Here is a 16,169-nt window from a genome sequence, read left to right on the forward strand (position 1 = left end):
TGATCTTCCTCACGGCTTGGGGCATTAACTGATTCAAAGACAGATAGTAGAAACACAACACCTTCAGAAGAAACCTGTGCATGGGGTAGCGAAGCCCAAAAATGAAGTGGTATAAATTGACGGGAATGTAAACGTCCGTAGACGGAGAAGTATGAACTATAACCTGGTGCGCCTGCATGCCAGGTTCTCCTAGATGGCACTAATATCCTTGTTCGCGTGATAGGCGAAACCTATCTTCAATGACGAATTGTAAACGTCCCTCCACCATGATGTCTAAATTAGAAAGTGTAGACTGTTGCAACTTACTCTCAGACTCATCTATGTCCAATAAACAAAAGGTCATCGAAGCCTTAGAAGACTAGTCCAATAAAGCTGAGGCTGGGAAAGCATCATCCCAGTACATATGCTCCCACTCAGCGCGCACCCAACCAGGAGGAGCCTTGTCTAGGTCCCCAACCATGTTTGCCAAGGGGAATGGATGACGAACTTGGTTGTCAGACTTGTTTAAGTGAAAGTCATATGTTAAGTTAGTAACAGTGGTCATCTTCTTCCTACCCATATTTTTAAGAAAAAGTAAAGACAAAGAAAGTCAACAAGGCAATACAATCGAAGAGCAACACAAAGATGGCAAAATCGCAAACAACAGAAATTCAAAGAGTTTACTTGAAGATGAAAGAGAAGTTCAAGAGTCGAGAAAGTTTTTGAAGTGGAAAACTAAGGGGTATTTATAGATTTCTCAATAAATGCATCAATCATAACTGTTAGAAGATGAATAGCCAAGATTAAAAGAAATTTGAAATTGCCGAAATAAAGAAAAACAAATGGGTGGGAAAATGGAACAGTACAGCGCAAGCAACACCACGCGTCCACATGGGATTTAATTGGTAGACAATCAAGAGAAATCCACCAAACGCATGTCGAAGCGTCCCCAACAAGCTAAAATTCTCGTCACAAGTTGAATTACGAAAAGGGGCAACATTAAATGTTGTCACAACTATACCCCCATTTCCCAAGATAAGTATTGCTAAAGCCGAACAACCTAAAAACTCCACAAACCATGACACAACGGGCATATGGAGCTGCAAATATCATACAGAACGGTCTAAGAACTCTAGGTCCTAAAACACGACACCCTGCAAATGTTGTCTTGAAACACAACACCCTGAAACCACAAGCCATGGGAACAAAAATACACGAAGAACTCACCCTGAAGAAACAAATTTGACATAGATGCAAGCAAGCATAGTCCATGTCCTTTAACATGTCTGCTAAAACACCTGAACTAGGGGGCATGTGTAGGGATAGTGCCATCACCCATCTCATAAAAAACAAGTAAAGAAATGGAAATTTTCTTTCAAAAAATTTGCAGAAATAGACACCTCAACTCTGAAGTGCAGTCAAAAGAAGAACGTAAGTTAGAATCAGACCAGTTGACTCATTCTGCCATGACTTAACAGGCTTGAGAGGCAAATTGTATGTGCTGGAACATGACCCTTAGTCCCAAGACCCTGAAAGAGGACAAACCCCAACCACCACCATGAACGAAGGACAGGATGAAACAACCAGAACCTCTTTAGAGGTCTCGACTCCCTGGGAAGGACAACTTAGCTCCCTGGAGGACCAAACTTACTCCTCAGCTAAGTTTCAAGACGACAGGATTCACAGAAATGGCTGGCTCATATCAAAAGGGCCTTGACAAAAGATGAAGAACCTAAATACCTGCAGGATGGTTGATCCTGCAAGAAGGTCACAACAGAAACAATGATGTGTCAGGAGATAACTGTAGTTATGCGCAGAAAAGTTGTCAATATTTACATAAGGCAAGGCATCACATCTACCTCGTACCCTACCCATATAGGTGTACTAAAAGACAAGGAGAGGGGGGGGGGGGGGGGGGTGGACCATGATGTCAGGATCAACAAACCACCAAATGCCACGTAGCCTTGCAAAATATTCTATTTCCCTTTCTACTGATCTCAAAAAAGATTTCATTAAGGTAAAAGCCTAAACTGCCATTAGGGTTTTGGGTGATCACTCATAAGGCTCACCACTATAAATATACGATGCCATGCATCACCAAAGGCAGGACAACATTTTTCACTGAATTCTAAGTATTATTCTCTCATAAAAATAAAACTCAAATCCCTAAAAGCTCTATCAGTAATTCTCTCATAACCCATACTGACTTAATCATCGGAGGAGGACCCCCGGTGGACCCCTCTCCGGCCCTCGTTTGCTACCTTGTGCAGGAATACGGAGTGAAACAGTCGGAAAAGCAACTCAAACCTCCCCAGTAATTCATAACCATTGTGAATCCTAAAAGACATTTTCTTCAACTTTGCTGAGAGTATCGATTGTTCTCTTCACAACCGGAACAGTAATATAAAAGCTTTAGTCCCAAGATATTAAAGTATTACACTACTACAAACCTAGTTAGTAGTCATTAATAAAACATGGAAGGCTATTTGTATTTGTAGCTCAAGGTCGTTGTCTTTATGATTAAAATAATATATTAGTGCGAAATGAAGATGATAAGAATCAAAATATAAGTAATGTATATGTTATCTATTCTATTAAATTTGCTTTATAGATATTATTTGACTGGAAATTTAAGAAAAAAGGAATAAAAATGTGTGATAGTGAAAAAAAATATGTAAAAGAGATTAAAAAAATAATTTAATTATGTGAATTAAAACTAAAACATATATAAATTATGAAAAAAAAGAAGACAAATTTAATGTGATAGATTAAAAAAATCAAAATAATTTTGTAGAACAAAAGAGTATAGTAGTAGTTGGGAAAAGGAAAGTACATATATTGTGATACTTAAATCTTTGTTAGTCACATCCATTAAAACATATATCCAACTTCTTTATTATCATCAACATTATTAATATTTGTCTTCATTCTACTTTAATTCATTACCAGCTGGATTTATTATTTATATACTTTTAAAACTATCTCTTTATTATCTTTGTGGGCTAACTTTTATGCTCTGTTTTTAATCACCATCACAACTTTTTATTATGAATTTTTTTTTTCATAGTAGACAAAATTTTTGTTAATTTTTATGTTAATTTGTTAATTATTTAGTCTTAAATTAGTTTGCACAAATTATGATGACTTTATTTTGTAGATTAGAAGATTAAAAGTCACACCAGTTTGAGGTTTTATGCATACTATTGGAGAATTTGGTGTTTTGAATATTAACGAGACATTAGATGAGAAAAACTAATGTTATTTGTGAATAATGTCATTGTGCAAACCAATATGAAATTATAGGATTACCAAAAGAATAAAAAAAAAACTTTGGATACAATAAGGATTATGGAATTTTACTTGCTAAATTTTTATATAGTAGGTTGTAATTAAGAAATCTGGTCTGATAATGTTTTTTTCAGATAAACAAAGAATAAAAAGTAAAACATTATTACTCGATGAATAGTACTTATTGTGCAAGAGTAACGACTAATAAGAACTATAGATAGCTAGTGGGGTGTTTGGCGATTAAATATTAGTTGTTGGTAGTTGATTATTGACCGATTAAGTTGACATATTAGACTAGTTGGTAATATTGATTTCTTTGCTAATTATAAGTCATCTATCTTCATAAAAAAAATTAATTACTGACTATTGACTATTATATAGGCCAAAAGCCAAAATAATTCTCAAAACAATCATTTGATTTCTATTCCCATAAAAAAATGTTTTTTATAAAAATTTCCAAAAGTAAGGTCCCATGTTCACGTGGTTTATGGTTTACAATGTCTACATTTCCATCAAAATGAAATGACCAAATATTTCCTCTAATTATCGTGTTTTTTTTTATATTTGCTCTGCTCTTATTTAGTTATTTATTTGCACCAATTGTTCCTAGTTACATGTATTTTAAAATACTCACGCAAAATATAGTTACATATTGTCATGCAAAAAAAATTTCTCAAAATGAAAATTATATTATAATAACCAAATAAATTAAAACTATCCGTTATACTAAGGCAGACAAACAAAAAAAGAAGAGAGTAAAATACACAATCATAACATTAAGGATCAAAATAGTCTATTAAATAGCAAGAAAACTAAAAAATTAAGTAACAAGTAATAAAATAAGATGAAATAGTTGATAGATATTTATATTTAATGTTTGCTGCTTTTAAATTACTTGTTTGAATTTGACTGTTTTAACTTTTTCAACGTTTATGTTTGACTCGTTTGAATTCAAGCTCAAACTTCATTCAAGTTTATTTGAGCTAGCATGAATCATCGACAACTTTTTTAACCTACATTTGAAGAAATAGATGGTATATGTTACTTTTAAATAGATTATTTTCTTTTGAAAATATTGTTCTAACTTTCAAACAATTTAGAACAAATTCATAAATAAATAATTAAATAATTGTTCGGAGCATAATCAAGGCTGAACTAACAAGTTATTTAAATTCAGACTCGTTTATTTAATGAGTGTCAATCTTTTGTTAGAGCTCATTGGTCTATTCGACCTATAAGTATTGTTCGAACTTTAATTGACTTGATTTTGAGACATTTGCGATTGTATTGACTCATTGACATTTATAGTCTCATGGCCCATATGAAATTTAACAAAAATATGAAGAGACTCACCATCATTATCATCATACCCATTATCTTGCTGGAAAGCAAGGTTTGCGTGAGAAAAATTAACGGACAATCTATACCCATACGCACTTCGTATGAAGAGTAAAATAAGTAAATAGAAAGGCCATATGAAATTTGAGGTGAGTTAGAATGATTTTAGAAACACCAATAAAAATTTTTGACTAAAAAGATGTATTACAACTATTAGAATGAAATCATCCCATTACTATTTTTGTCATAATTCACATTCTTTATTTAGTTCTCATCCATACATTTAATTATATTTTCATCTCATCTATAAATTTTTCCATAAAATATCATTTTACTCACTTTTTAAAATATTCTTACCAATTGCCTTTGGGGCAAAATTAGTGAGACTGAGAGAGTATAATATATTTGACTCAAAATTACTTTAATAATACATGAAAATCATAATACCTGTTGGTTACATATTTAACACAACATATATGTTTAAATACCGTTAAAGTTTGACGATAATTAACCCCTTAACTAGAAATCTTTTAACAATGTAAATATAACAATCCAACTTACCGTTAGCTAAGTATACATGGTCATCACGGGTTTTATTACCTAAGAAACTCAAATCTCAATTTCAAAACTTGTGCAAAGGGATCATTAGTTCTAAAACACAGCTAAATCAGCTAGTTCTCAATCCAAACATCTATCTAAAACATAAAGTAATCATAAAAGTCACTATAAAAGTCCAACATAACCAATACAGTCTAGTCTAATATACATTTACCAAAGCCTAATACAAAACTACAAATTCTCACGTGTTCAGCTCATATAACATCCATGGAACTCTAATCATCACTGCTAACCTCTCGTTCCCGACCGGTTTCGATCTGTAAACAATATAAAAGATGGAAACAACAGGGGGCTCATGTTAAACTGAATGAGAAGTAACAATCCAAAACAACAAAACACAGTAATTCAAACACATAGGTTTAAAAACAACATCAGTTTCCTTGATTTATGTGCGCACAGAGAGTCTAGTTGAGAGGAGCATCCATAGCTCTAAGGCTATGTCACTCTTGGGTGAGGCTAGTCAATATTTAAATGACAATTCACCTCAAAATAGGGAGTAAGGGAGATTCTCTCTACTTCGTCAATGACTAGCTCGTAAGCTAGATCCATTGACCAAATCAATATCAACATAATCATTCATAACAAATTTGTCTCAACATTATAAAATTCACAGCTTTAATAAAACAATTTTCAAAATTGTAGTCTGGCCAGACCCTTTAAAGGACTGCTACTACTCACCAAAGATGCTTCAAGGAGCTAATCTGATTTTCCGTGATCAACAGAAAGATTCCTCGATGATGTCACCTCCTGAAGCATAACAAATCACAACATCAGAGCGTTCGATACTACAATCTAGATCTATATAACTTATTGCTTCCTCTCCTAGTCACCGTACCTTAATTAAGACTTTATTCATATTATTCCAACATCTCATGTCATAAGGTCATCTCTAAGAAATTTAAAGAATCTAGAATTGTTCACATTCTCCTAAAAGATTCTCCACACTCATTATCCTCTTTGTACATCTAATAACAATTAATTCTCCTAAAAGATTCTCCACTCATTATCCTCTTTGTACATCTAATAACAATTATAACCATTTTAACCCATCAAAGTATTCAAAAAGACTATTACACCACCAAGAATAATAAGCTCCTCAAATTTAACTGTTAAAATTATTTCGCACTAAAAATTATGATCCCACCATTAGGTTCTTATCATCGTTGACCCATATTTATCAATAACAACATTTCTTACAAAAACTTTTAGTCTCCATATCCATTAATCTAACACTAATCAACACGACTCATCAAAATGGGTATAAACAAGTATACTCATACAATTCTTGAAATCACTAATCTCCTTGATGAACATAATAATAAAAATCATTAAATAAAAGAAAACAAGGATTTGCGTCACTAGGATATTAGACGTAAAGTCCAACAAAAAAAGAAAATACAAAAGAAAAGAGGTTGACCACGGCAGGTTTTTAATAGCATGAATCATCAATTGGTTGCATAAGTCATTGCAATAGTATATAATCACAAAGAGGAAGAAGAAGAAAACACAATACCTGTTTCGTTCTCTCAAAATCGAAGGCAAGAAGGAAGAAGGCAGCGGTTTAAGGTCCGTCACCGGGGCGGAGCGGCTGTGCGCTGCTGTCTGCCGGCTGTTTGAGGCCAAGAATCGAAGTATTCTGGTTCTGAGTTGGTTCGAAGATTAGCTGATTTGTTGTTTGATCTATAGAGAAGAATCAGAGGGAGGATGAAAGACTAGGATTTACACGTATGGACGGGAGTTAGGTTTTCAATGGAAGACTGAAAATCCATAACAAGATGATGGAATTGCACTCAAAAATCATAGTAAACCGTATCAAATGTTCAACATTCGAAGAAAACAGATCTATGATGAAGCACCATGATTAATTTACCTCTAAAAGTCAAGATTGAGGATGAATACACTTGCTCCTTCCCACGATTCAACACTGAAGAAGAAAAACGTTATACTGATGCATTTTTCGAAGGTCAGAGGAAGAAGAAGAAGCGAATCCTGCCATTGCTGGTTTTCGAAGAAAAGCTTCAAAGAAGAAGGCTATGTTAGGGCTGAATTCTTTGAAAATTCAGATCAAGATTACAAGGGTTGTACTCGAAAATCAGTGGATCGAATGAGGAAGAAGGTTGCTCAACTGTAGAAGAATTCAAAAATCAGCCATTTTCAGAGGAAATGGCGAGAAGGAAGAAGGTCTTCTTGGGTTTTGACGTGTTCAATTGAGGAGTGTGGTTTGGCTTATTTTTGGGTTCAATCGAAGTGAGAGAGGAGGGAAGGTATTGTGTATTTTAATCAAAATAAACAAAGGCAAAAGAGGGAAGAAATTAAATGTATATTTAAGGTCATTTTTGTATTATTAATTCTTTTAAATTTACTCGTTTTAAATTATTAATTTTTCAAATGTTATAATAAGTATTATAATTTTAAAATTCTTTTCACCTAAAATTCTAACTTCGCTACTTAAGACCTCTTCGGATTCTATCTCACTTTATCATGTCTAAAACAGACCTACCTCCATCAAAATCTAAATTAAAGTCACCCACTAACTCCTCAAACCCAAGCTAAAGGAGGTTCTTTATGTATGTGTCAAATGGGCAATATATATGGAAATGTGATAGCAATGTGCTTGAACCCTGTGGAAAATTTGAAATACTTAGGCAAAAAAAAAAAAATAATTAAATAAACTAAATTTTTACAATAGAAAAATTAATTGCATATATTAATACAATCATCTTAAATTTTACTCTAATTAAATAAAAATCATTTAACGATATTAAGACAATAAAATATCGTCTAGTAGTTAGAAGCTTTTAAGAGTTCAAAGTCTATATCCACTAGCAAACTCAAGTAGGTAGGGCCAAAAACAATAGGATTAAGTCTCCATCCACAAACTTTTTGCCAGACAAATTAGTAGATAATAGAATTGCTTGTCAATTATGAAGACGATTTGGCGATAAGGTGGGGTTTTGTTTGTCAAATTAATTGTAAGATAAGACTTTTGCTAATACCCTTAGAGATAAGGAGTTAGTATTCAATATTTATGGTATTTGTCTCAACTCTCTTTATATGTCTTATTTAAGTAGCGACATTTAAATTTTATATTTTATTAACTTATTTTCTTTTTTCTGATTATTTATTTATTTTATTATAATGATATTACAAAATTGGTATAGTGATTGGTTTTTAGAGTCGATTGCTATTGCAAAATAATATAGTACTCCCTCCATTCCTATTTGTTCTTTCTATTTGGGTATTTCACAAAGATTAAGAAAAAGAGAATCTTTGCTGGTTGTGGGTATTATTTTAATTATATAATAGTGGGAAGTAATGATTGTATTGGAAGTATGAGGTTGTAGTGGGTATTATTTTAATTAAATAGTAGTGTGAAGTAATGATTGTATTGGAAGTATGAGAGAGAAAATAATTATAAATAAAAGAAAATGGGTACATTAAAAGAAAAGGGGGATTTTAAGGGGTAAAAGTGAGATAAAAACTTTCTAAAAATAGAAAGTATTCTAAAGTGGAAGAACTTTTGAAACTACCCGTTATAGTAATGTGGAAGATCAAAAAGGAACGGAGGGAGTAATATATTATAAGAATTACCAAAAATAACTTAATAAATTGATTAGTTATCGTAAAATATTTCAAAAATACAAACTAAGAAGTATATAGTAATTTCAAGTAATTGTTGAATGATAATTTAAGATTTAAAAAGCTGAATTTTATTTAAATTATTTAATGATTTACAATGTGGGAGTAAAGCCAATTAACATTCATCATCATTAATTTATTAGGGTTTTACTATTTACTATTTTCAATAATATATAGATAGCCGATTAAAGATAATTAAAATCTTATTGCATAGGTGAAAAAAAAAGTCTTCTACAACTAATACATGAATCCATGATGATTTTGGTAGTTCCATGCATGGTTTTATTCATGTATTACATCAAAAGAAAAGTATATGAAAAAGGATACTCACTTCTTAAAATTGAAAACTCACCCTTAGAGCAACAAATTAAATGATTGTATGTATTTTTTGAGACATACTTAAACTAAAATGAATCTAGCCCTATAATTAAAAAAAATGATGTTACACATATCAATTTAATATTTTAATATAAATCAATTTAATATTTTAAACTTTAAATTATACAAATATTAACCGTATTATCAAATCACGCATTAAAATAAATATTTATATATGTTATGTTATTTTTATTTTGATTTTTTTAATTTTACTTTTAGCTTGATTTTGCAAGAACTCTAGCATAGGGCAAGAAACAAAAGAGTAGCTGGCATGTTGTCTTGCTCCCTTAAAGATTACACAATATAGGAGTATATATATTATTATTTATTACTCTAATTAAGCATGCATAAAGTTTGCAATTGGGCTTTATATAATATTGGAGTAACAATTATTGATATGTAAATTAATAACAAAAGACATGGATTATAATCTTCAATGCTTACAATGATTTTTTTTTTTAAAAAAATTATTAGTAATTCATTTTTAACACCTACCCTCCAACGAGAGAGGCAAATCTTATTTCAATTAGAGTAAGTAATAGTTTCCTCAAATAAGGCCCTTGATTCGATCCTCACCTACTACTTTACATCCCTTAACCTATAATATAAAAAGACCTATATTCGATCGGACTAATTCAACAGGATTCCATTTTATAAAATTTCATAAAAAATTATTTATAAATGTTGTATATGCATTTTGAATATAATGATTGCAATGCTATTAAATCGCGATTTGAATTGTAGATTCATTTGTTTCTATTTTCTAAAATCGCACCTACCGAGTTAAGTTGGTGATAGGATCACTCCATAGTAGAATCAACCATAAAATCGTTATATTGGTTAAAATTGGTAGGATTACCATCCTAAAATTATAACAATTGTGTCGTTTGCTCTACTGATATATGCGTAACAAACTTTAATATCGGATCGGTAATTAGAATAGGGATGTAAAATAGGCATGTAAAATGGAATATAATCATCCTTGTCTTGTTGGCCACATAAATATGTTTGTATTTATGGATGTTTGCATGAGATCTAAACCCTAACAATTTTTAGTGCATTACAAAACTACAAATAATAACATCTAATGGAGCCTCTAAGTAATGTCACACATGTTGTGGGGACTAATCACATCTAGTCCATAACATAAGGTCCATAATTTCAATCTATAGTTTGGACAACAGTAAACCCATCTCTTGTTTTATGATTATTTCTATATAAATAGAAGAAATTTCATTAATGAGGATATACAAGCCTTTATAACTATTAAAATAGCTAAATACTTTTATTAGGTAGGAAAATGGGAAACCACATTTGTGCAAGATTTCACAAGTGGAAGAAATGGGCAAGGCAGCAAAGGGGAAAGCTTTGTATTATTAAGATTTGCATCACCATGCTTTTACATCTTCATCTTCATAAGCATTCATCTCATATTTGATCATGGTTTGGATTCCTCTTCAAATTTTTGGTCTCATTTTACTCCTATATTCCTTTGAATTTGATACTCTACATCTGAAAAACTCTCACTTCGATTCACGTAATGTAGCGAATTTACAAGAAACACGGTAACAAATTAAATATATATATTTTTAGCTCCTTTATTTTGTTTTTCTCCTATATAGTCTTATGTCTTTTGGGTTAGTGTGGAATGGATTAATGTAACAAAATAGTTAGCAATGTAATTTAGTATATATTGTCTCGTATTTAAGGTAGAAAACATAGGACACATTAGTATAATGATCACTTGTATACCATATATGTGTAATTTCTTTTTTGGGTGTAGTCTAGGAGTTTGTACTTATGTATATTAATATGATGATGCCTTTGATGAGCTAATTTTTGTATGTAAAAAAAGCTTAGTTTTATATATTTTTTCTTTAAGTGATTTATAATGGGCTATTAAGGTTAAAATTGGGATGGAGAGGATCCGGAGTTGACCTAGTGTTGGTTGAATGTTTTTTTATCACTCTCGTAACAGAGTTTTAATTCTCACTAAACTAAAAGATCGATTTCCTCTATTATTCTTATCTTGAAATAAAAGTTGAGTTTTTAATCGTAGGGGACTATTATTCTAAATCTGAAATAAAAAAATTCATTAATTTCATGTTTGGAAACCATGATTTCATTTAAAAATTTGAAATTGACTTAAATTTATTGTTTGGTAAATCAAAAAATTTTAAATTTAGATTTGGATCAAATTTCACCATAGTTTTTAAAGTAGTTAAAATTGGGAATTTGAGAATGACTACCCAAACCTTATCATTTTCAAATTCTTCATTTATGATTTCATAATTGAAATCCATAATTTAAAATGAAATATTTGTTTTCAAACACTACATAAATTGATTTTTCAATGTTGAATTATATCAAGTACTCTACCTTTATACTTAAGTTTAGATAAAGTTGAGCTTTAGCTAGAGCATTAGACTATGGGGAATAATCGGACCGAAAATTCACCTTTGTTATGAGTCCAAAAATAAATAACTAAACTAAAACAAAAATAGTGTAAATTCTAAACAAACAGTTTAACCAATTATATATACAACTACTTCGATTATGTTCTTTGACTGGTTGTTTATTTTGATATATAAAAAGTTAGTTCAATTCGTTTTAATTATTTATCTATTCATTCATATAGTGATCCTTTATTGATTCAATGATAAACATTATTCTTATTATACTTCCCTTCATTTTCACTTCATTTTTAATAGTTGTTACACTTCTGTATTTCACATTATCTAATGTAAGATTTTAATCTTTAATATTTTTAATTTCATATGATAAAAAACTCTACAAAGTTAATATTATGAAAATATATATTAATTATGACGAATCAAATAAGATCCCACTTGACTATGTTTTATATTATATATAAAGAAATATATACTAAATAAAAATAGTGGATGCACAGTAGTTGCTACAGAAACTGTAACTGTAGCAACTATTAAAATCCAAAAGAAGTATGTTATAATTGACCATATTTCTATAACCAATTCTCTGGAGAGGTATAAATATAAATTGTCTATTACTTATCCTCACTCACGCTTTATTTCAAATGGAATATTGATTTGATGATGATGATACTGACATGTCATAATTAATCAATTTTTAAACACAAAATGCTTGTCTATGAATCCTAATTAGTTGTGACCTTGACATAATCAACAAATAAGTTATTATTTGTGAGTCTAACTCAAATAGGATAATTAGTAGCCCAAGTAATACATATAATGAGAATAGGTATTTTTTGTTTTTTTATCGTCTTATCGAGAGACGGTCTCAAACAAGAGTAATCACTTATAGTCTCAAATTTATTTTACATATGGTCTATATAGCCTAAATGCCTAATTTATACAAATTATAAGACTATAAACTCTCCTTTCAAAATCATTTTATTAAGACACGATCACTCACAAGACAAGCCGGCTATTTAAACCTTTTCCTCATGAATAGGCTGTTTTCGTTGTTTGTTTTCTGGACATGTGACAATTTGTATGTTGTTTTGTTCCTCTCTAACCTTTTATTGATTGGATTATATTATTGAATAAGCAATTGGATTATATTAAGAGACCATCATTTTTTAGTTGGCTTGTTTACCATTTAAAAGTGTTAGCATTTAAGCTTGTTAGATGAGTCTTAGTAAAATTATGTTTATTGGTTATTGAAAAAGTGGGCTAATAATCCAAAAACTAATGATAAAACCAATCAAGTTAACTTTTTCATTTTAGCTAAGTTAGCTTTTAAGCTGACTAAAAAACTATTTATCAAATATTTTCTTTTACTTTTTAACCAATTTAAAAGCCGAAAACGAAAAATCAACAGAATTATCAATTCAAAAGTCATTTATCAAATACCATATACATAAATATTTGAGAAAATTCACTACAAGTTTCATTAATTTTGTTACATATCTAAAACGAAAACAGTCCCCATTTCAATGTGCGAGAATATTAGCGTGATTGCTCACAAATGATTTCAATTAAGAAGTTCTATATGAAAAAAGTTGAGAAAGGCAAATTTTAAAAAATTATTTTCAAATTTTCAACTTAAATAGTTTTAAACTATTATACGTAACTTCAAATTTTTTATTTTAAAAATTTGTCACACATTAAATTCGGGACAATCTAAATGTTCAAATTTACGCACCACTCCCAAGCATAACATTAAAAGTAGGGATGGTCATAGGTTCAGGACCTTGTTGGACCCGTCTCGGATCGGTTCTTCTATAAGGGTCTGGGTCTTATTTTTTGAGACCCATCGAATCCGGGTGGAATCTGGATCTAGAAAATATTTGACGGGTCCGAGTCCGAGTCTCAAGGTGCAGACCCGGACTCGGACCTAGACCCGACCTCGAGACCCAGACCCTAGACCCGCCCCTCAGACCCTGTAACACTTATAATTTTAACCTCCTTGATTATCATTTAAACTAAGATTATCATAATTAATCGATAATATTAATGTTTGAAATTTTGTTGTTGTTTAAAAGATTTTATTTAATATTTAAACTATTAGATTGAATAAAGACTTATTTAGTATGAAATTATTTTAGGGAAGCCATATGGTGTATGTTTATAAAGCTACGAAGGTAAACAACAAAAAAAAAGCTAATATAGTATAAAAAAAATAAATTGAAGTATTAATTGAATGGAAATAAAATAAAATAAGTATTAGTTGAATGGAAATAAAATAAAATAAAAAAATAAAGTAATATTCTTTAAATATTAAGGTCAATGGTCAATTTATCATTTCTCCCTAGAATAAAAGTAGTAGTACTAATAGTATGAATAGTAGTAGAAATAGTAGTACATAATAAACATAATAATGATGATAATAATAAGAAGGATGAGATAAGGATTAAACAAAAAAATAAAAAAATAAAAAAATAAAAAAAAAGTACTCACCGTCATTTTTCACATTTTCTTCAATAAGCCCTTCCATATTCTTTGTTGAAGCATTATACAGTCCTCTTCTCCTCTTCACAACCTAGAAATAGAGGAAGTATCCTTCCCACCGTCTAAATCCATTTGGTCAGCCAGATGAACGGCTTCTCCGCCACTTCCGCCACCACCGCCGTCAGCGTCAACTGTGCCCTAGCTGTGGCATCTCTTACGCGACCAACACACACTTTTTATTCTTCTTCTCCATTAATAAGGTATACCCATTAAAATGGAACTTTCAATCTAATTTAATTCATTAGAATTTGGGTTTTATTTTTCTTGTTTTCTGGAGAATAGAATGAAGAGAAGAACATAGTTGGAAGGAATTAGCCATTGAAAGAGTTGTATGCTTGAGGTACACTCCCACTCAAACAAATTTAATTGCTTGATTTAAATCTTGAATAAGTGAAAATTTATGTTTTACTTACTACGTTCTGTTTTAGTCGCTACATTTACATGGGGACGGGATTAAAAAAAGTGATTAATCTACATTGTAGTTGATTGTTTATTTTATAGAGTATAGTATTTTATTATTGTTAATTGAAAAATAAAAAGGAAAAATAGGTTGTTAGGTTACTTTATAGAGTATAGTATAGTATTTTATTATAAAGTATAGAGTATAGAGTAGGATAAAAATAGGGGTAAGTAGAACTTTAAATGATTGTTTTATTACAAAAACGGAAATGTAGCAAGTAATATAAAATTGCCAAAAATAGAAAATGTAGCGGGTATTATGGAACGGAGAAAGTATATTTGAATCATGTGGAAACTATAGAAATTAGGTCAATTAGCAATCGTTGGGTTTTAATTGATTAAATTGAAGATAAAAACGCTACTTAAATTAGCAATTGGTAAATTAAATCTAAAGTGGAGAAATTGATATTTGAGGTATACCCACCAAGATAAGCTTTATGGGACTTAATTTGTACATGTAGATAAAAATTGTTGTAAATTGTTGAGAGTTGATATTGTTAGCATCAAATTAGAAATGGATGATTGAGATTTTAGTTAGTCTTACTTTAGTTTAGGTTTATTTAGAATTGTAAGAAGAAAATTGGGAAACAAAATTTAGTTGTTCATGATAAGAGCTAATCGTAGAGTATTATTCAATATTAAATTGATTTTTGATGCAAATTGAGCTTTTACGTGTTTGGTGTGAAACGATTATAAATTGAAGTATAGAAGTACTCCTTTTTGTTGTCGGTCTATTGAAGAATTACGTTGAGGTGGGTATAATCTAAGAGATAGTGAGTTGATTAGAAATGGAATTATGAACAAAAGTTGAAAGTGAATTGTACTTGTAATTGTTTAAGAAGCGGGAAGAGTTGGAGTTAGATTTAATATGGATAAGGATTGAATATTAAATAAATAAGTATGAATCAAGTACTATGAGTTGGTTTATTGTGTCTATGACGACTAGCATTTTCTGGTTAGATTTTTATGGGCTGATTTCGTTAATTGTGGTTATGAGTTGATTTGTTTAGTTGAGTTATGTATTGATCTTTGTTATATAAGCATTAGGTGATTAAGTTAGAAAGTTAAGATAATGAGTTTGGGTGGCTAGTTTGGATTTATAAATTATTTGTTTGTTCGGATATGAGTTGATTTTATTTTGTTTGAACAATGAGTTGATTATCGTTTAGTATTGTGAAGTAAACTATGAAGTTAGTCATATGGTTAAAATTAAGTTAAGTTGTAGAAATGAATACAAATTATGTGTTAAAGTGACTAAATTAAATAAAAGCTATGCCTACATTGTTCATAAGTATCATTTTGTTTACGAGTATGTATATAATATTATTGATTATGTATAAAATATAAGAAAGATTAGAAGAACATTGAATCAAGATATAGGATTAAGTAAATAAGATATAGGATTAGTTGGTGGTTTAAGTATATAAAATATAGGATTAGTTGTACTAATGTTTGAATAAAAGCTTGTCATTTCAGAAAACTAAAGTTAAACAGAGCTTATTAGCCAGTTAAGTCTAA

General features: G+C 30.3%; 1 long non-coding RNA gene across 1 annotated transcript; it reads right to left on the minus strand.

The window, feature by feature from the left end:
* Positions 1–5,297: 5,297 nt before the first annotated feature.
* On the minus strand, positions 5,298–7,665 carry LOC130825407 (uncharacterized). Its single transcript, XR_009046893.1, has 3 exons — positions 6,737–7,665; positions 5,902–5,970; positions 5,298–5,480 (listed from the first exon to the last, which is right to left on the minus strand). It is a non-coding gene; the product is annotated as an uncharacterized LOC130825407 (long non-coding RNA).
* Between the last annotated feature and the right edge of the window lie 8,504 nt (positions 7,666–16,169).

This window comes from Amaranthus tricolor, chromosome 10, assembly GCF_026212465.1.
Source record: "Amaranthus tricolor cultivar Red isolate AtriRed21 chromosome 10, ASM2621246v1, whole genome shotgun sequence".
Classification (NCBI taxonomy): Eukaryota; Viridiplantae; Streptophyta; class Magnoliopsida; order Caryophyllales; family Amaranthaceae; genus Amaranthus; species Amaranthus tricolor.